This window comes from Natator depressus, chromosome 27 (assembly GCF_965152275.1).
Source record: "Natator depressus isolate rNatDep1 chromosome 27, rNatDep2.hap1, whole genome shotgun sequence".
NCBI lineage: Eukaryota > Metazoa > Chordata > Testudines > Cheloniidae > Natator > Natator depressus.
This window is the reverse complement of record NC_134260.1, coordinates 11,963,039-11,984,764: the sequence shown is the minus strand read 5'-3', so window position 1 is coordinate 11,984,764 and position 21,726 is coordinate 11,963,039. Positions and strand designations below refer to the sequence as shown.

The 21,726-nt window shown below is 46.9% G+C and overlaps 1 non-coding gene across 1 annotated transcript; it reads right to left on the bottom strand.

The window, feature by feature from the left end:
- Nucleotides 1-8,863: 8,863 nt before the first annotated feature.
- TRNAN-GUU (transfer RNA asparagine (anticodon GUU)) lies at nt 8,864-8,937 on the bottom strand. The gene has a single exon. It is a non-coding gene; the product is annotated as a tRNA-Asn (tRNA).
- Between the last annotated feature and the right edge of the window lie 12,789 nt (nt 8,938-21,726).

The window sequence follows — 21,726 nt, the reverse complement described above, 5'->3', positions numbered from 1 at the left end:
TGGAATACAGTTTATTTGGTGACCTTCAACTACAGTGAATTAGATGGGGGTAACATGGAGCCAGAACTTTCATACCTCTCTAGAATCCAGATTGTCTCATGGTGGCTCTAAGCCACAACTTCACAAAATCTTTGGAAACGTATTAGTGATAACTTCTCCAGCTGCTCCTGCACCTCATATTTCACGCACCCATGCTGCTTCGCACCGCCTTTTGAGCCTGCTGCTGTAGGAACACTTGGAAACATTTGAGTTGGAGCTTTTATTTTAAAAAAAGACTTGTTAATATTGAGGTGTGGCATGGAGATACAGAGAGCAGCTTTGTTGGAGACTAAACAGAAAATGATCTTTCTCACCCTATGACTGCACTGTTTTCCTTTTCGTGTCAGCATCTATTAAACTGCAGGCAAAATGTGTGGGTTTTAAAACATTTCTCATGTAGAATTTCCCCTCTCCCCCTCTCGCCTCTGGCATTTCCTTTCAGTGTTGCAAGCAGCAGAGCTAGTGGGTTGAACACCAGGAATTCCTGCTATTCCAACACTAACTCTCTATAGCTTTAGGCAAATAACTTGGGGCCACACTTTCAAAAGAGCCTAGCACCCTATAGCTCCCCTGAAGGATACGTCTACATTTGAGCAGGCAGGTGTGATTTCCAGCTCATATAGATGTACCTGCACAAGTTCTGCTCCAGCTAGCACCTACAAATAGCATTGTATCCATGGCAATGTGAGCGGCAGTTCGGCCTAGCTGTCCCGAGTACTAACCCAAGGCGTTCGGCAGGATTTTACGGCGGTCAGCTTGCCCAAATGGCCACCTTTGCCACTGTGGCCACCCTGCTCTTTCTAGGCGCCAGCTCTGCTTGCGCGACTGTGAGTACATCTCCGTGAGCTGGGAATTGCACCCCACAGCTCAGAGGTAGATGTAACTTTAGACACCCAGATGAACGGTCAGATTTTCAAAAGTGCTCAGATTCTATTTAGGCCCCTAACGAAAGGGGCTGGATTTGCATAAATGCTCAGCCCTCTGCAGCTCCCAGTGAGAACAGGGAGAGCTACTGCGTGGGGAGCGGGAGGTCACATGCGGTAGTTTCATCTAGGTCCCTGAACAGGAGCCGCATATGTCGGAAAATCCGTCCCTTGGTCCTTCTCGCGTCGCCCATCTGTAAAACCTGAGTCCTGTCTGCGCACCAGCCATCACTTAAGGGCATGAACTTGGCTTTGCCATGCCTGTCTGTCATGCTTCTTGCTGGAATGGCTCCCTTGCTGTGTCCCTATAATGTAACTGGCGTAGGAGGACAGGTTATTGGTCTGTCGCACAACCCCCAACCTGGAGGGCTAATAATGCACTGCTTTTTGTCTGCACCTGTCCAGCTTGGGTGGCCCTCCCAGCAGTTAAAACACCCAGTGGCATCACTCTTGGGGACACTGGAACAAACAAACCTTCTCACGAGGTCAAGGTGCAGACTTCCGGGAAGGATCTGTAAAACGGGGATAATCATAACAGCCCATCTCACAAGGAGTTGTGAGTGTTAATCAACAGCAGAAAAGCTGGAAAGTTGCTAAATATGAACAGTACTTCAGGATCCTTCCTCACACCACCACCAGTGATGTTCATTATTGATGTTTAACACCAGCAAGGATAATCTCTGTACACCCTACTACTTCCAGTTGCGTGTGAAAAGTCATCAAGACTGTATTGATTCGAATGCTAACATGCCGTGACCGGCCCAGCACTATGGGAAGCGGGGAGTTAATAGAACACTTGGCTCCCCCAAATGATCTTCAAGGGTCTACAAATTATTGTCAGGAAGGCCAAGGTATGTACAAAGTTATTCAATAGTATGCAGTGATACAGTAGCAGATTGGCAAGGCGTCATCCTTTATACGAATGATAAATCACAGCAAAATTGTGATGCAGTAGCCAAATTTTCCTTTGTAAGAACTCTTCAAAATTCAAGATTTTTTCCAGAGGATCTAACTAGCTCCTAGGAGGTTATTTGATTTTTCAAATAGCAATATCCAGGGGCCCCAAAATACCCTCTCTCCCCCCACCCCCAGTCATGGGATCCTGCACCAGACTGACCCTATGAGGCATGGAATGCTCTGTGTTGTTGCACACCTGGGCCCAGATGAAAGATTTTTGGGTGGCTTCCTGCTTCTCCTGGACCTTACACCCGAGCTCTTGGTTATGTAAGTTGGATATTCGTCTTTCCACCGCTGGGAGGCAGCAGTCCTTTCTCCCAAGCTCAAGGGACGCTGCTGGGGGCTAAGGGGTTGGCTGTTGCCATGGCGTTTTGCCTATTGGATGGAACAGGGTTTTGTTTGCATCAAGGCTCTTCTTGTCCAGATGACATATGTTCACTCTGTCTGACACCCCCTCCACCCCCCACCCAAAGGCGAGATTTATTGATCAGCTCGCAGACACGAGGCGGTAATAAAGTCAAATACTAGAGGGGGTGGAGGGAAACCAAGGCACGGCCTGGAGCAGTAAGGGAAACAGGCAACCTTGCCACACAAACCGGGGAAAGGAAAGGGACTATCCATTCACTATCCTTTGCCGGATCGAAACCGCAAAGAAAATACCCGCCAGCCCGTGCAATTATTTCTGAGCGGTGCAATTAAATTACTGCAATGCAAATAGTCCTCTCTGCTGTGAAATTACCCGAGAGGGGCTGGTTCCCGCAAGGCTCTGAACACTTTGCCCCCCTCGCACCCCTTCTTCCAGCAAAGCACTGGCTTCATTTGAGGCTCATCTCGAAGGCAAGTGTTGCTGGATCGGGGCCAGGGCGCAGAGCTCTCTTGAGGATGGCAAGACCTGGCTGAATCGAAAGGCCAAGAAAAGCAGAAATGTTCCTTCCCCACGAACCTCTTTCACCTTGATTGAACATAGCCTTCCCCCCCCCCCCGTTTATTAGTTATCATCATTACTTTTTCATCCTCATGTGTAGACATTGCACTGGATACAAGATCCAGCACCACCGCTGAACACACAGGTGTGCGTCAAACGTGCATTGGGTCAGGTTCAGGCTGCTACTTTATACGATCGGCTGCAGGCATTTTTCGGTCATTGAAATGTACAAGTGTTTGTGTTTCATTTCAAGCCTGAACAAACGGAGGCAGCTTCTTGGGGAAGAAATGTCCTACCCAACTATGACGATAGGTCAATCAGACAAAAAAAAAAAAAAAAAAGACAGTATTTTCCCCCCTAAACGAAGGGTTTTGTTTGTACAGTGGAAAAGTACACCCATGGGACAAATCTGACTTCTCTTTATATACCTAGCCTGACAGAAAATATGGATGTAAGAGCTGGGACCATTATCCAGCGATTTTACATCACATCTTTAATCTATCTGTCCATCCCCATACACACTCATCTATTTTATCTAATCTAATCTATTTCCATACACCCCCTCTATCTATCTATCTATCTATCTATTTATCTATCTATCTATCTATCTAGTTACAGAGCCGCTTCTTGTTCTACCAGATCTGACTTTTTGGGTCAATATTTTTGGGGAGGATCGGGCTAGGTAGATGAGGAGAAGTCAGTTATGTTAAACTATTTGATACCATCGTTGGGCAATGCACCCATAATCTTATATTCTTGACCCCCAGGGCTTTCCCCCACCCCAGTGGGTTGCGAAATTACCATAATGTTCTTTTCTTGGCCGGTATTTATGCCGTGCCTAGTTACATGGCTAACTAGCTAGTTTAAAAACAAGACGGATATCGCAGTCGGCACTGGGGTAGATTCTGTGGCTTGAGCTAGGATTCATGGATGGGTGGAAGAAATTCCAGGAATGGTTTTAGGGGACGTGATTCTTAGCACTGATCCAGATTCCCAGGGAGGGGGCTCGCTGGGCAGGTTTCACCATGCTGGGAATACCGCTGATTTCACGCCACTTCCTTTACATCTCTCGATGTTGTCAGTCGGTGGCTTAGATTCCCAAGGGTGCCAGGGCTATCGGGGAAGACACGTCGTTGGTCCCGGAGCTGCGCGGCTTGAACCCAAGAGAGGAGCCCGGCGCCTCTGATCTTTTGTGCCTCCGCTGGCAGTGGGGTGTGAAGGCTGGAAATGCGGCTGGAAGGCGGAGCGGCAGGAATGGCTGGAGCTCAGGTTCAAGGTTTTAGTGGTTATTTTGCAGCAAACGAAGGTCACGCAGGCGCGTAGGAGAGGGACAATTCGGAGCATCCGGGCTGTGTCTTTTTTGAATGAATGGGAGCGGTGGGTTCCGAGTGTCGCTTCCTTTCAAATAAATCAAATAAATAAATAACCCGAGTTCCAGGTTCTAATTCTCATCAGAGGGTAAAAACAATTAGAACAAATGTCTTCTGAGCTCTTTCTGCCTGAGGCGAGAGGGGGCGGAAATACAATGATATAATATAGGATTTGATCTATTTAATTCAATCCTGTCCTTTCCTAGTGGGGAGGAGGGGAAAGGGGAGGACATTGAATTAAACCAACCAACAACAACAACAAAATTTTTTTAACAAAGTAGCTGAGAAAAGGGGAATTTGCGCTCAAAGCCCCCAGAAAGTTCGCATGAGAGAAGATGGCAGAAAACACATTTCCAGGAGGGAAACAACAGCAACAAAAAGAGTGTCAAGCTAAAAATAGTCTTCCTTTTAAAGGAGTACTGGATAATGTCAGTGTCGTTACATCAGCAATTTATTGGACCACAAAGGGACAGAGATAGATAGATAGATATTGGGGTGTGTTTGGGGATAGATAGATATAGATAGATATAGATATTGGGGTGTGTATGGCGATAGATAGATAGATAGATAGATAGATAGATAGATAGATAGATATAGATATTGGGGTGTGTATGGGGATAGATAGATAGATAGATAGATAGATAGATAGATAGATAGATAGATAGATAGATATAGATATTGGGGTGTGTATGGGGATAGATAGATATAGATAGATTAGATGATCTGAATGGGGATAGATAGATAGATAGATAGATAGATAGATAGATAGATAGATAGATAGATAGATAGATAGATAGATAGATGGGGTGTATGGAGATAGATAGATAGATTAGATGATGATGTGAATGGGGATAGACAGGTAGATAGATAGCTAGATAGAGTTAAAGGATTGGGAGATAGCAAATGCCCAGCGAAAGAAAGGAATCCCAGCAAGAGAAATATAGAAACCTAAAAGAGACTCCGAGGCAAATGAAGAGCTGGGTGAGTATGTATAGACCACGCATGGGGCCTGATCCGAAGCCCAGTGAAACCAGTGGCAAGATTCCTCTAGACTTCAATGAGTTTTGGATCAAGCCCTTAGTAACCAATCAGCAGAAATAGAGAGGAAAAGTGGCGGAGAGCGCGCAAACAAAGAAACGTGTCTGTAGGAGAGAGGGGAGGGCAGATCAAAGGAAGATGGATAACCGAAAAAAGTAAAGTCCCCGGGGGAGAGATGCCAGATTCTTTAAATCTACGTTGATAAACCCACACTGTAAAAACAAGACTGATCCTGTGGGGGTGGGGGCAGGGAAGGAGTGATGGCCGCAGAGCGGACAAAGAGAAGGACAACATAAGAAATAGCCCTAGGTCTAAGGGCCCGATCCTGCAGCCTGCCCTCCCCGGGGGTCTCAATGGGAGTTTTGCCTGAGAAAGGCATGGCCGGCTGAGTATCTTTAGATAGGGGAAAGGGGGTCGTGAGGGGGAGACCGGAGGCCGAGAGGAGGATGGAGACAATGGGGGCGCGGGGGGAGAGATGGTCAGGAACAGGGAAGACAAAGGGGAAATTCAGATGATCTCTGTTCCGACAGAGTCCTATCGAATCAACAAGGTCTCTATCCCACAGGGTATGCGGGGGGCTGGGGATTATCCCAAGATCACCTCTGGGCAGAAAGCCGGTATTACTGTGTCCCTAGGGGCTATGAAGATCGTCTCCAGGACATTCATCTTTCTTTCGTCTTTTCCTCTCCTTTCCTCTTTTTTTCTTCTCCTTTTTTTCTCTTGCTCCCCTCTGTTTCTTTCCTTTCTACATATTTTCTTCCTCTTTTATTTTCCCATTCTTTCCTTTTCTCTCTCTGTCTTTCCTTGACTCCTCTCTCTCTCTCTCTGTGTACCTAAGTCGTTACTCCAAATATAACCTTAAGTCCCCATTATGCAAACAACCCTACATGTGCTTTCAAATTTACTACCATGAAGCTCCTGAATCCTGGTAGTCAAGTGTTTGCAGGATGGGGACCCTCACATTCAAAACGAAGGGGTTAAAATCCCCTTCCATGTGAAAGCCTGCAGGCCTCTGCGTGGGAAAATAGTTGTCTTAAACAAACAAACAAACACCCCCCCCAAAAAAAACCCCTCCTTAGAAAACAAATGCACAATAATATGCATTTTAAAACTATGAGCCACAGACCACTGAGGGGATAAAAAAATCCTTGTAAATGATGCTGCCGGATTTCTTTTAATGCACATGTTAAAGAGAAATTTGCTTCTCTAAAGGGTATTGGGTTTCTTTATCCTCCCCCCCTCCCCCCAGCTCTCCACTGTTCTGTAGGAGACAGGATTAAATGTTTAATATAGAGGAGTGATGTTGTGCCAAACGGAAAAGGATCCATGTGTATAAAACTACCTCAAAATGCACAACAGATTAGGCAGCTTGGTTTAAATGAAAACTTCAGGCCTGTTTATGTTCACACTGCTGAATGGGACAACTCTCTTAAAGGGACAGGCCTCCCACATCTTTTCTTTTCTTTTCTTATTTTTTTCAAAGCAGGTATGTAAAGTGTTTTCCACTTTAAAGTGTAGCTCCCAGACTGTAATCTAAAGGCCACAGTGTATCTGGGACTGGGAGGAAACCTCATACCTTAATGCTGTTCACTGAGAAGAGGAAAAGCATCAAACAGAAGCAGCTAGATAGAAATATTTTGCAAAGCCAGACTTAAGCAGTCCCATTGTTCCTCCCTTTTGCTTATTACTGGGCCTCTCTGTAGGAAAATATTCCATGCTGTAAACTGAAGAAATAAACTGAAATTGTGATCCCCTTCCTGGGGAGTTGCTTTTCTCTTTGCTTTGTGAACAATATTTCATAGATCCTGAAGCCGGAAGGGACCATTCTAATAATCTAGCCTGACCTCTTGGATAACACAGAGTTTCACTCATTAATTCTGACAATAGAATTAATTATGCCTCCTTACTTGAAAATAGAAAAGGAGTACTTGTGGCACCTTAGAGACTAACCAATTTATTTGAGCATAAGCTTTCGTGAGCTACAGCATCCGATGAAGTGAGCTGTAGCTCACGAAAGCTTATGCTCAAATAAATTGGTTAGTCTCTAAGGTGCCACAAGTCCTCCTTTTCTTTTTGCGAATACAGACTAACACGGCTGTTACTCTGAAACCTTACTTGAAAATATTAATTTCTTCCTTCTTCCAAAACCACAGAGATTCCCCCTGAAAGGACATTGCTGCATTTCAGGCCCTTCACTAAAACACAAATCTTGCCCTCTGGTTTCAATAGTAAAAAACAAATCAGGTGAGGCAGAAGTTGGTTTGTTTTAAACAGGCTTTAGGGGGGAAAAGATGTTTTCAAAACAGGACTCTGGCATTAGATAAGGTTGGAAGTTCCGTACCCTCGGCTCCTTTTTCTTTTATTAAAAATAGTTATGGCTTTCAGGTCTCTGATCATGTTTTTTAATATCCTGCCACTCATATTTTCTTATCTTCTTTGCAGATGGGGATGCTAATTTTGGGGGAACCACATGTTTGTATTACAGGCTAAGTGGTCTCCAGAGGCCAGATTTCCAAGCACTCAACGCCTACAACCAGGGCCAGATTTTCTAAAGAGCTCAGCTCCCACTCCTGCAAACACTTCAGCATGTGTGTAACATTACCCTCACGCATGGTCCCATTGACTGCTGTACGTCTTCCCTGGGCCCAATCCAGCACACACCCTCCACTTTAATCACAGCAGTAGACCCGCTGACGTTACAGCAAAGCACAGGTGTAAATGCTGGCAGGATTGGCTCTACATGGGAGCTGAGCTCGTTAGAAAATCGGCCCCTGACTGTGGATTTTGGCAAATTTAGGCCCAGATTCAAAAAAAGTCTTTAGGCTCCTCACTTCCACGGATTTCAAAGTTAAGAGCCTAAATATCTTTGTGGATCTGAGCCCTGTCTCCTAGCTAGTCCTGCCCTTTTCCCCCTGGCAGGCCTGAAAACAACTGCAGTCAGATTCTTTGGTGAAGTGTCCCCCCCCCACACCCCACAATTTTGTTATTTCCTGGGGGAGGGAGGTGTTGATCATAAATGCAGGGGGGTTGAATGTGGTACAAGGAACCGGAAGAGCAAGGCTAATCTCTGTGACAGCCTTTTCTTCCCTTCTCTGTTAAGGAAGGGGCACCCATGATACTCTTAGACACAAGAAGTGCTATGAATACTGACCAGAGTCACCTGGGGCTAACAGCTACTCAGAACTCCCCAGTTCCCCACCTTTCCTGGGAGGGGGGGGGTTGGTGGCAGTGAAAAGAAAACCATCAGCAGCCCCCCAAAGCCATTGAGAAACTCTCTGCACACACCAGCTTCCCAGCCCCCTCTGAGAATTGCCCTCATTCATCTTCCTCCTTGTAGCTTTTGGGGCTCAGGTCCCTAAAGCGATTCAGCGTCCTTCCTCCCCTTAATTTCAGCCTAAATACCTTGGAGAATCCGGGCCTGGCTGCCTGTGACCTTGCCCATTACACAAGAGGCCTTGAACTCATTCACCTCCCTGCTCTCTCCGGCTGCAGGGCAAATCCAGTTTGCAGACGCGGTTCCCTGGTCCCCGGCCTTCCAGCGCAACGCAAATAAAATGAACCCCCAAATGGGAGCCAAGACTAAAAAAAACAAGTAAAGGAACTGTCTCCCGCGTCCCTGGGTGGGCTCGAACCACCAACCTTTCGGTTAACAGCCGAACGCGCTAACCGATTGCGCCACAGAGACTGGGACAGGAGCCCGCCTGGCTGCCCGCATAATCAAGCCATAGTAACGCTGCCAGTGGCCACTGGGGGCAGCAGAGAGCCAGGAGAGGCTCGCGAGAGACAGCAGCTGCTTGCAAAGCAAACAAGGCGGGCGAGCAAAACCCAGCAGAACCAGGGGCGGTGGAATAGGCTTGAACAGCGGGGCAGATAGACTCCCGAGGCAGGCCAGGGCAAGGGGCGAGCCTTGTCTGCCCCCCACCCCCCGCCCCCAGCTGGCTGGTTCCTTGTGACCTTGTCTAGGAATCTGAGAGGCCAGTTTCCTTCTCCTCCTTCGAAGCAAGGGAGACTGGGATTTAGCAAATAAAGGTGGGGAAGATTCTCCTGAATCTTGAAAAACGTGTGTTGGGAGGAAGGCTCCTGTCCCCGAGAGGGTGGGGATGCTCCCCTGCATATTTCCATCAGGGGTGTAACTCTTCCCCCTGAAAGACTGGAGGGGGGAGATTCTTAGCAGAAGTATTCGGCAGTTTCCATCGGTTTTGCAGTGCAGTGCAGTGCAGTGCAGCTGGCACCCCTCCCGTCATATGCTCATGGGCAGAGGGCTGTCCCCACCTTACAAAGTTAGTCACCCCTTCCGTGCCTGCCCTGTTCGAGGGGCAAAGAAAGGGGCAGAGAGTCGCAAGACACAGGGTAGATGATTTACAAGGCGGATTCCTACCCAGGCGTAGGCTGCGTTTCAGGGGCATATGGGGCTGGCCTGGGCATCTTCGAAAGGTCTTGCTAGACACCCTCTAATTTACAAGGACAGAAATCTCCCTCTCTAACAGACCCTTACCCTCCTGGAAGAGAGTGCTGCATCTGGCGGGGATTCAGGGGTTCCTCTTTATTTATGTCCTTTCACGACTGGAGCTGTGAAGATGCTGACTCCAGGTAGACCCCTCGGTTGCCGTTTGAACGTGTTACTTGTATGCATTAAAAAAATCCAGATCCACAGAATCATGCCACTGTGATGTGCTACTGACTAATAAGCGAGACCTCCCCCACTGAAGTCAAGGAAGGAGCTCTGCTTAAAACGAGGGTGCTTGATAAAACCCCATGGAATAATTTGGAGACAGTCTATTAGATCTATCCGACCCAACTTCGTCCAAACCCGCAGGCTGTTTCCTACAGCAGAGCACAGGCGAATGGGCCCACTGAGGAGGCAGGCAGCCAACCAACCAATCTCTTGTTGATTGCCTTCTGGGTTAAAATCAATCAATCGAATGTAATTAGGTGGCTTTACAAATAGCCCAGCGTTGCAGGAGGAAAGGGGCGTGTGAAAAGCCATTTATAAAAGCCCTAGGTAGAGGTTCTCCAAAGAAACTTGAGGCCCACTGATCTGGGATCTTGGCTTGTCCTCGGTGTCAAAATATTAGCGATCACATCAAAGCCAGCTCTTGGGGAGAGGAGCGTCCTTAAACCAGAGCTCGCTGATGTTTTAGGAGTAAAAGAGGTGCATCCCTGGGACCAGATTTTCAGAAGCGCTCACTTGTATTTAAGGATCGGGGCCTCAACGCTGTCGAGAATCAGGCCCTAAATAAGAGCTGAGCTGCTTTGAAAATCTGACCCCTCAAGAACTTGAAAAAGAGGGCCCCGGACTCTGTCTGCTCTGCAGGCCACAGCCTTTTAAACCAAATCAATGGCAAAGTATGACTGGGCATGTTAGGATTTGATGGGCCACCAAATTCCCCTGTGACAGAGAGAGCAAACCAGTCTGAACACCCTCACTACTCAGCTAGTTTGCTCCATATTGTGTATATATTTCTCCATAATGGTGTTTTGGGTTGTAGACGTCTACCAGATCCATAGTTACGTGTTGTAACCCTCTGCAAACTGGAGCTCAGAGTGGAAAAATGATGAATAAATACGAAAAACAAATACCTGCTAATTCTCAACAGTAATATGAGACTTTTCATCCTGAGATCTCAAAGCTCCGGGCAAGGATTAATTGGCTAAACCTCACAGCCCTCTTTTGAAACGGGAAAGTAGCATAATCTCCATTAGGCTGAGAGGGAAACTGAGGCATGGAATTATTCTGTGAAACTGGGGCCAGATTACAGAGCAGCCGTAAAAATTATTCCCGGGTCTCCAAAAATTATTTCTGGGTCTCCACGCCTGACACCCGGGGGGGGGGAGGAATTCGGTTTGTAAATAAGAAAATGAAGATTTGTTTTGATCGGAATTGATTCCCCTCACACACATTCAATTAGACATAACAACACCCTTGTCCAGCTAACCTCATCCCTGGAACAACCAGTTTGTGCGATTTTTAATCAAGCTCAGCTCCTTTGCAAGACAAAGGACTGGCCTGGTGGTTCATTCTGTTAATTCTGGAGTCCTCTGATTTCCTGTTTAAACGGGGATCACTCTCCAGTTACACAATGCAGGGCATTCACCTCCCTGGGCATATTTCATGTGTGCACTGTAGGTGTGACATTTCAACACACTGAATGTAAAGCAGCCTTTTGTTATTACCTGTTAGCCTAAGCACACTCATCTCACCCCTGCTCCTTATTAAACCAACAACATCACAGGGCACATCACTGACTATCCCTTGGTAACGCCACGGCCCGGCTCTTTTCCTTTGCCCCTCTGCACGTTTTATTTTCTTACCATGGGAAAATTGAGTAGAATCAGAGGCAATTTAAATGCACGATCGGTGCTTAAAGCCTGCTCCCACTGAAGTCAAAAGAAAAGTCCCAGTCCTTTCAGTACTGCCCCGCGTCAGAACCCGACCTGGGGAGGGTCTCTTCCGTTCCCTCGCGACCTGCCAGATGAAGGCTGCTTCGTTTTCATGGTTCCCTTGGAGCAGATCATTGCGCCGAGCTACATCCTTGCACCCTAGTTTAAGAACTCTGAGTTGCCTGGAGAACAAGTTGTTAAAAGAATTCTTTCAAAATAGATGTCCAATTCAGGAACACAGAGATTGCGGTGGATCTATCACAATCAGAGAAGATCAGGGTGGGGAGGGACCTCAGGAGGTCATCTAGTCCAAGCCCCTGCTCAAAGCAGGACCAACCCCCAACTAAATCACCCCCGCCAGGGCTTTCGATCAATCGTATCAACGCTCAATCCACACACATATAAATACGACATGTATGCATAGGTCCAGAAAGCTAGACAGACTGATAGATATGTGTATGGTGTCCCTAGCCTCTGTTTGTCAGAGGGTGGAGATGGATGGCAGGAGAGAGATCACTTGATCTTTACCTGTTAGGTTCACTCCCTCTGGGGCACCTGGCACTGGCCACTGTCCGCAGACAGGACACTGGGCTGGATGGACCTTTGGTCTGACCCAATCTGGCCGTTCTTATGTTCTTATGTATGTAGGCAGACGCCTATCTTACCACATATACACAAACACACTCATATATAGAAGGAGAAAAAATATTCATATTTCTATACTCCCAGCTAAGTTCTTCCACACGCATAGATAGGTGATTTTTTGTCTGAAGATCTGTTTTCCATGTCCTTATGTCTACATCGATCTACAGCGATCTAATTAAGATGAATTAAGATTAAGATCTAATTAAGATGAGCAACAACTCCTGTGTTCTCTAGACGCGAGTTACAGGGGGAGAGGGGGTGTGACTCAAGCAACACAAACCACCTTTCTTTGGTTCATCTAATTCATATTCATTTGAGTTACAATATTTTATTTGCAACTCAGGACCTCAGGACTAACTTCAGTTTTCGATCGATCAATCGGAAATTGAGGTTAGTTCTGAGCTCCTGATCTACACATCCTTCCAGCCAAGTGTCTCTGCAAATGTCTGCCCTGGACGAGGTAGATCCCATAACAAATATGTCCACGTCTCTGGGCATGTACAGTTCGCCGTGCACACAGCGTGAGCACGCACAAAGCAACTCTTTGATTCCCCCTGGAGAATTGCTCTGTATGTTTTCCTAGCAGGAGGCTCCAGCAAAGCATCCGTTTCCCCTCCCGCCAGGGCCCAGGAGGAGTGACTAGCCCCATGGCCCCGAGACGAATGGAAGGTGTTTCCAGTCAAGGCTCTTTGCCTACATCCGCGCGCGCGCTTAGTTCTTCCTCGGCCAATTCTTCTATTTCAGAGCGAGGGTGAATTTTTTTTTTTTTAAACAGTAAAGTAGAAAGCAATGCGTGGACCTTACCCGTGTTACCTTTGGATTCTCCCGGTGCCTTTAGTATGGATCCTGATTGCAGAATGGGATGGCACAAGGGATTTAGGCTCTGATCCACCTTTGCACACTTAGGCACATGTGGTAAACTTCAGCACGTGCGTAAAGGTTTGCAGGATCGGGGCTTTAGACTGTATGTAGAACACGTGTTTATGTGCTCAGCGGCCCCCCCGCCCCCCATCTATCGACCTGGATAACTCACTCTGTTTGGGAGACAGACTGCAGTAACACCAGATGACGGACCCGTTTTTTCGTGTGGGCTTTATTTCCTGGGTATGCTGCTGCCTATTTAGAATAATTTTGACCTAGTTGCTTTCTTATATACGGGTTTCTTTCTCTTTCAATTCCCCTGCTCCTGGAAGCTTACCCAGATTCCGTACTGACTGAAACATATTACGGGCCAGATCCTGACATCCTGATTCAGAGAAAAACTCCCACGGAATTTTGCCTGGATATGGACAGAGAAATGGAGCCCCCAACTAAACATAATTCAGAGCCCTTTTATTTATCAAGTAGATTCTGTTCTACCCAGTACATCCCTCCAGAGGGAGCGGTCAGAGAGAGAGATCAGAGAGGAGATATAAGTACATTAAAATATTTTTTCAATTAAATAAACACACACACACACACGATGAAGGAAGTATATAGAATATATGATTTTTCCCTATACATAATGGGAAGTGTGATACAGGAGCAAATAAGAAAGGTTTATTTAAATTTGAGTATGACAGAAAAATTATTTGTAGATACAAGAGGAAGATGGGGCAAGGTGAATGATCTGGTGTTTCTATAAGCGAACCAGATCTCTCTGTCATTTACATACACCTCTCCAGGTTGAGTGAAATCCTTGCATCAGTTAAGTAAGTGGGAGAACCTCCCATTGACTTCAGTGGGTCTGGATTTCAACCCTAGTGTTTGTTTCCACGGTGTCAATAGATCAGGCTAGGGGCAAATCAAATCTTGTGGTCTCTCACACCGGTGTCAATCCGGAGCACTGTAAGGAAAGCTGGAAGAATCTGTCTCCGAGAAATTGGCATATTCTCCTCCTGCTTGTGGTAAACAGGATATGAAAGAAATGGCTCGATGCTCGTCCTGGAGACCCTATGGCAAATATTTCCGAGACAATCCTTGAAAACTAATTCCTGGGAGAACCTTGAACAATTGAATGCACACGCTCACAAGGACACACACGCGCATAAAACACCAACACACACAAATCATCGACTCTAATAGACAGCCCACGAAACACACACACCAAACACAGACACAGAAATATACACACAGAAACACACACCCACACAAAATACACAAAAGCCCACACAACACACCACCTTACCCCCACTCCTCCCATCACACACACCATTAAGAAAGTCTCCTCAAAGCTCAGGAATGAGACCTCTTGATTGTATTGGCAGGACTCTTTGAGACTCGGTGGGAAAGTCTGAGGAAGGGTCTTCGGTGGCTTTTCTTGCTTTTGCTAGCTGAAGCATCGAAGTAATTAATTCTTCATCCACCGGCCTTATTGTTTCCCTCCCAAATGAAGAGAGGGATCAAATCTACCCGCCTCTTACTGTCCACCTTACTGGGTTGTTTTTAAAATTGATCTGTTCTTTCTTTCCTGCCAGCAGGCAGCAGGAAGGAGGAACAAAGCAGACCAGCATCAGCCACTCGCCTTACAAAAATAGAGCCATATTTAGTAAGAGGAAGCACCGGTTCCAAGAGGTGCCAGCTCTTGGACCCTGATTGGGTGGAAGACTGCATCAGCGATCTAAATCCAGCCAATGGGCTCCTGCGATTGAATGCGCATTTTGCCAGCAAATAGGGAAATCACGGGCAGAGAGATTAGGGAACCCGAACAAAAAGCAATTCTGTTAATTTATGATGTTTTTTAGTGACTGTCAGAGCCAGGAATTATTTGGGGGGGGCGGGGGCGGGGAGGAGGGGAGATAGGCAAAAATTATGTCTATAGAGACACAAAGATGTGTTAAATATCTTGTGTCTCATGTAATCTGAGCTAGCTTTCTGTATAGACAGATACAGAGCTAGATAATGTTATATACACAGATACATAGACTTGATGGGTGTGTACCTAGATAAGCATACGTCTGACAGATAGATCTGTGTGTGTACTTAGATAAATATGTATGATAGATAAATACATATGATGAACACACACATACTTGTCTATATAACAATGTTCTATATATGGTGGACATCAGTGAGAGCAACTGAGAATCTTGAACACCTGCAAACATCTGTGTGTGCACAGGTATAGCGAGATGATAAGCAAACATGTTATAACATGTATTTATATAATTGTCTAATTGTAGCTGTTTGTCCATCTAGCTAGACTGGAGTGGAAAACAATTAAGTACACGGATACACAAAGATGTGTGTGCGTGTTCATTATAAATATAGTTGGGTCTCATTTAATCTGAGCTTGCTTTCGGTGTAGACAGATACAGAGCTAGATAATGTTAGATACACAGTTACATAGACTTGATGTGTGTATAGATAGATATGATATTTGTGTACAGATAAATACGTATGATGTATATACACACTCACCCTTTCTATATATCATGTGTATGTCATATACACATACATCCCAGATCGTGTTTATCTAAGTCCACACACATCAAGTCTATGTTTCTGTGTATATAACATTATCTAGCTCTGTATCTGTCTATATAGAAAGCTAGCTCAGATTATATGAGACACAAGATATTTAACTTGTGTGTGCATAGATAGATGAGTAATGATGTGTGTGTGGGTACAGACACGGAAACACACCCTTTCTATATATGTGTGTATATAATAACGTGCTATATACAACATACCATATATACCAGCACCAATTAAAGCAACTAAGGAAGCTAGAAGATCCATCTGTAAATTTTGATACATGATATGAAATGAGTCTATATAAAATCACTTGTATGACACGTGTGTATATCATTGTCAAGTTTTACCTATTTGTCCATCAAACTGGATTAGATTAGATCACACCTACACCCCTCAGCTTCCTGAAAGATCATTGCTATTCAGAAGCTGGAGGAGAGCATTAACAAGGAGACTGGCTGGGTGGGTGACTTTCCTTGCAGGTTGGCTCTGCCAGTTAGCAGCGATGGGCATGGGTCGATGAGGCCGACTTGCCAGAAGCCACCAAAAATGTCGAGTTGGCAACTGAGTGGAACCCCACCAGCCTCTTAGGAGGAAGGACTGGCTTGACTGGGTCCTTAATCCATATCGCAACAGGCTGCCTGCGCCATAGACCAGCAGGTGCCAATGCCTTTGAGAAATGACCTGGCGAGTGTGTGTGGATGTGTGTGTGTAACAGAGAGAGAAAGATGTGTGTGTGTGTGTGTGTGTGTGTGTGTGAGAGAGAGAGAGAGAGAGAGAGAGAGAGAGAGAATTTTAAAGATTTTTGTCACCAGATCAGGAAACCCTTATGTTTCATTTTATCTCTGTGTTTCTGGAAAGTCTGGTAAGACTTTCTAACGGCGTCATTATTAGGGTTTCGCCCCCTTGTCAAATGGTGAACTCTGACAAGGGGACACTCTCCCCAGCAGCTGGTAGAACCCATAACACGGAATAAGCTACAGAGAAGGTTTTCCTTTCCCATTGGGAGCCACGGGTCCAGAAGAAAGAGGGCCTTGGTCCTGCACCTATTGCAGCCAAGGAGGGTTTTGCCATTTACTTCAACGGGCGCAGGATCGGGCCCGGACATTTGCAGATTGGGCCGTTGCTTTATTTCGATTTGCCTCCTAAACAGACAGCTGGTGCCTTGAAAGAACCAGACCATTAGGAGCAGCAGCATCCCGCTGGGGTGCCCACTCCGGAAGGGCTCGGCATGACCTGTGACATCCTCCTCCCCATGTTCATGTCCCCCACGCCAAGCCTTCTTGGCAGCCAGCTTTTTGCGGAGTCTGGGGCTTTCCTGCCTGCCCGGCAGATTTTCTTGCTGCTCGCAGGCTGCGTCCAGGCGCTTTGTGGGTGCATCTGTCCTGTGGGCTTGAACCAAAATCAGACAGGGCTGGGGAGTCCTTGGTGCATGTATGAAACATCCGGTCTGCACAGGGAAATATCTGTTCTCCATGGGGATCCTGTAAAAAGGTATCACACCGTCGAGGAAAGTCGACTCCAAAGACCGCGTATCGGAAAGGGTCGCAGGCAAAACTTTGGACACATTTAGTTCAGACTGCCCCTTGCTCATCTGTGCACTCATCGGTTTCCAAACAGCCCTGTCATCCAACCAGAATGCCCTTCAACAGCTTAGAACTATAACCTAACCGGTTTAACTAGGGCAGTAAAGAAAGAAAAACAAACCACTGTCTATAAATTGGGGAGTTGGTACTCAGTCTCTTTAGCAAGCGGCAAGGAATGTGTGTGAGTGTGGGGTGTGTTTATGAGTGCGTGATAACGCCTGCATATTTATCTATTGTGGTCACAGGTTTGTGTACCCCCAGATACAGCCCTGCTCTGTGAAATATTCATAGAGGAAGCAAGGAAAAATAGTATCTTTAGCCATCCCATCTCTCCTCTGGCTCCCCGCTCCCTCCGGCCAGCCTCCGACCCCTGTTTTCCAAGCGACAGCAGAGGAGGAAAACAGCTGTCACCGAGCTAAGATATTTTGATGTTTGTTTGCTTGCTTGTTTATTTAATTTATTTATTTCATACAAACTCTCTGGGCCCAGCCCCCTTGTTCTCACCCGGGGCAAACCTCCCCCTGAGGTTCTAAAGGGAAGGCAAGGGCAGGTTTGCCTCCGTGGAAAGTTCAGGGTTGGGGCAACCAACCACCACGTTGTCCCGCAGCTCCTGCTTCTCTTAGCGGACTTTCATACCTCCCAGGATCTGGCCAAATGCCTTTTGCAGGTCTTTCTTTCTTTCTTTCTTTCTTTCTTTCTTTCTTTCTTTCTTTCTTTCTTTCTTTCTTTCCCCCTCCCCCCTCCCCCCATGCATCCCATCCCAGCACCTCTCCCTGGAAGAAGACATGCAGAGTCTCTTTAGGTGCAGCTTCCCATCTCAGGGCACCAGCTCCTCAAACTGGGGAGAAATTACGTGGACAGCAGGACCGAAACTAAAACCTTAGTTCTGGCTTCTTTCCTGTGCCCAGAGGCTCGGTGTATTGCGTGGGAAGGGGGGAAGATGAGCTGTCTGGGCATCTTAGCACCTCTTCAAAGGATGGACGGAGTGAAGAAAATAGTAAACTATTTAAAGAACGACTCGCGTTGCTGACGGAGGCCCCCAGGATTCTGGGCACACAGCACCCCAGATTGCAGGAGGGGAATACCAGCTCCCGGCGAACCGGCAGATGTGGGGAGTCTGCTGCCTCTGACCGGATCTGGTGCAGTGTGAACGCACCCCGCTTACAAATCTCCCTGTGAAAAGATTTATACTATATGGATGTAATTTAATCTGTGAGAGAGAGCGAGAATAGACAATTCCCACATCGGGGAAAATTAATACTTTTGGCAATGTTAGAAAAGAAAGAAAGAAAGAAAGATGGGGTGGATGGGGATGGAGAGAGAGAGATTCACTACAAACATGCAAAGCAGCCTTTGAAGACCTTTAATTAGATCGTCGGCGGGTACAAAAAAAAAAAGTTATGCCCGTTTACACTGAGGATCTGCCTCCCTCTGCAGCACATGGGGTGCCTACTCCCCCCTCCTAAAACCGGTGTGGTTTGAAATCAAACTGCAACACTTGCAGGGACGTGGGCTGGGGCGTTCGGGTCTCTTGGAGATGTGTCTGTCCCAAGCCTGGCGCCCCCCTCAGACAAGACGGCAGGCTAAGGAGATGGACACCCCCCTTCCTTCCCGAGGCTTCTCTGGAGCTTTCCTTGGAACCGATTTCCATTCGGTTCCCCTCCACAGCGGGGATCCCTCACCCGAGCGCCAATCAGCCGTCGCAGGCTGCGCTTGTAAGGAAGCGAACGCCCTAAAGCCCAATTAAATACCATGCTATAGTTTGCTAATCGTGGGGGGGCTGCTAACTGAGATAATGGCCAATCAAGGTATTTCATTTGAAGCGGAGCCCGACTGAATCCCATAGAGCCTCCAAATTACAACCCCGTCCCCGGCACCCACCAGCTATTTCCCTGGACTCCAGAGCCTCCTCCCTTTCCCCACCAGCCGTGGACGGGGCTGGAGGGATGAGCCCAGACAGGCACTAACGGAGGAGACAGACCCAGCGCCCCATGTCTGTAGAAAACCAGACGCCGCTTTGGCCCCAGCTCTCAAAGAACCATCCTGCCAGGCAAGGGGAAGCAGTTTTCTGTAGCCCGGGCAGGCTGTGAACAGTAACTCACATAGTTAGGGTTTGATTGCCTCTCTTTTAGACCTAGGAACCGGCGCGCCAACGAGCAGCCGGGGGGCCGTGTGTGTACGTGTGGAAAGGGTGTTGTACAGTGTGAGTCTATGGACTCGCGGGGGCTTGATCCAAAGTGACCACCGGATATGTTCGGAGAGAGCGAGTAGCCGCGGTAGCTCCTGTGGCTTTAAATTGCAACCAAGGGCTGCTCTGCACGCAGGTCAGGCGGGTGGCAGGCGAGCCCAGTGGACGGGTGATCCCAAGGCGCCGTGGGGTTGTGTTTGCAGGGTCCCTGTAGCCCGGGAAAGAAACCGGCACAGGTTTCAGTCAGGGGCGTTTGGCCAGCCGCGCAGGGGTGTGCGTCTGGGGACGGGGCTGTGCGACGAAGCACTAGACCGAAGGAGGAGTCCTTGTGTTTCATGAAACCGTCAAGACGCGCACACACAGGGTCCGTTTATTAAAGAAGCGTCCATTAAGCGTGCAGCTCCCACCGTAGGGAGAGCCGCCCCCGCCAAAAGAGAGAGAGAGAGATTCTAACCCGATAACGCATCCTGTGGATGCAGGAGAGAAAGTTTACAGGATGAGAGGAGATCTGTGTCTTTCTCTGCACGTTTCTATTCTGGCAACCCCTAGAGACGAGGTGATTTTTCTTTCTCCCCCCCACCCCACATACGAATGGCAATAAGGAAAGTAGTCTGTGGCTGACCTTGTTTTTTCAATCCCACAAGAGATTAATGCTAAAAAAAAAAACCCCAAACAAACCAAAACCAGACAGTGTCTCTTGTCTATTGGGGAGGAAAATCCGCGAACTTTCTGCAGTCCTGTCACCAAAAAAGGTGTCCTCGTCTATAGTGCGATGCACACATGGGTGTAAACGGCGGGAGAGAAAGAAGTTGGCTTGTTGGTCTCATTAGATAGGCAAATGCAAGGGAAAACTGACGAGAGGGGAAAAGCACCTTTCCTTTAGGTCACCCATCGGAGTTTAACTGGTAACACAGCTGAATCTAATGGCCGGACCTGCAAACCGACGATAAGTTTTAAAACTAAAATAAGATGAACAGTGTATACTACAGATCTGACACAGAGTTCTCGATCACAATTCATTGTCATGTCGCCTGCTTATTAAAATGTTATATTTAGGCTGGCACTAAATAGTTCTGCCTCCCTAGACGCACGTGATGTCAGTATGTAAATCCCCTTCCACAGATCCTAAAAAAATCCGTCCCACTAATCAGGCGCCATGCCATGATTATTTGTACACAGGGCTAAATTGACAAATGAATGGTGTTTCCCCCCTTTTCAGGCTAAACAAAGTAGGAGCTGTGGGCTAAAGTAGTTTGGAAAGTTAATATTGTTCCGGTACAATTCTTGCCTTAACGTATCCCTTCTCTTTGTCCCAAGGAAAAACACGAGAGAACACAATAAAATAGATGTGAACCAGTTACTTTATATTATAAAGCTTATTAAAGAGTTAGCAACAAATGTGTGATTTACTAATCTGGGGGTTTTGGCCAAATAAAAACCCCTTTGCTATGACGGTGACCTTACTTAAAAAAATCTAGTTTTATTCTGAAGCACTTTCGCGCTCAGAATATGTTAAGGGAAAGGACACAACTTTGAAAAACTGCAAGAAATGGTCCTTTCTGGTGCTAGATTCTGCCGTCACTTGGGACGAGTGGTTCTAACTTTGCCAACAAAAACTTTCCAGCTGGTAAAATGTTAAAATGTACTCGTGTCAATTTATTTTTTTAGGAGCCGTGGGGAGAGGAGTTTTGGGGTGCGGGGTAGACTTTATTTTCTGAATCTTTGCTTTTGGACAGTGTCCACTTAGTCAAAAGAGGTCCCTGCTGATTGCAAGCACTTCTTGCGTATAGCTTAATTGCCTCTTGGAAATACACTCCGCAGAACGAATCAATTTTTCCTTCCTCCCACTTCCCCCCCCCGCCCCGCCCTGCCCTTTGGGCTGCGTTTCTTTTTTTAAAGTCTTCTCCCGTCTGAGAGCACCTTGCAGTGCAGAAGAGACTCGATCAAGAGCAACGTCAGCTACAGCTGTTGACGTAAAGAAAACCTGGCTGCTCACTTGAAAAAAAGAAAGAAAGAACAACAGAGAGAACTTTTGAGGTTTTAAGAGGCAAGATAAAGTTACCACAAGGCCCAGAAATACACTTAGCCAGCATTTGGCGCCTTCTCACAGCAAACTTCCGCCGATTACAGCTGCAAAATAGAAACCGGTGATGCCTTCTGGTTTAAGATCGAAAACCAACCCCCCCCCCCCCCCCGCATCTAACTGCCGTGTGTCAGCACA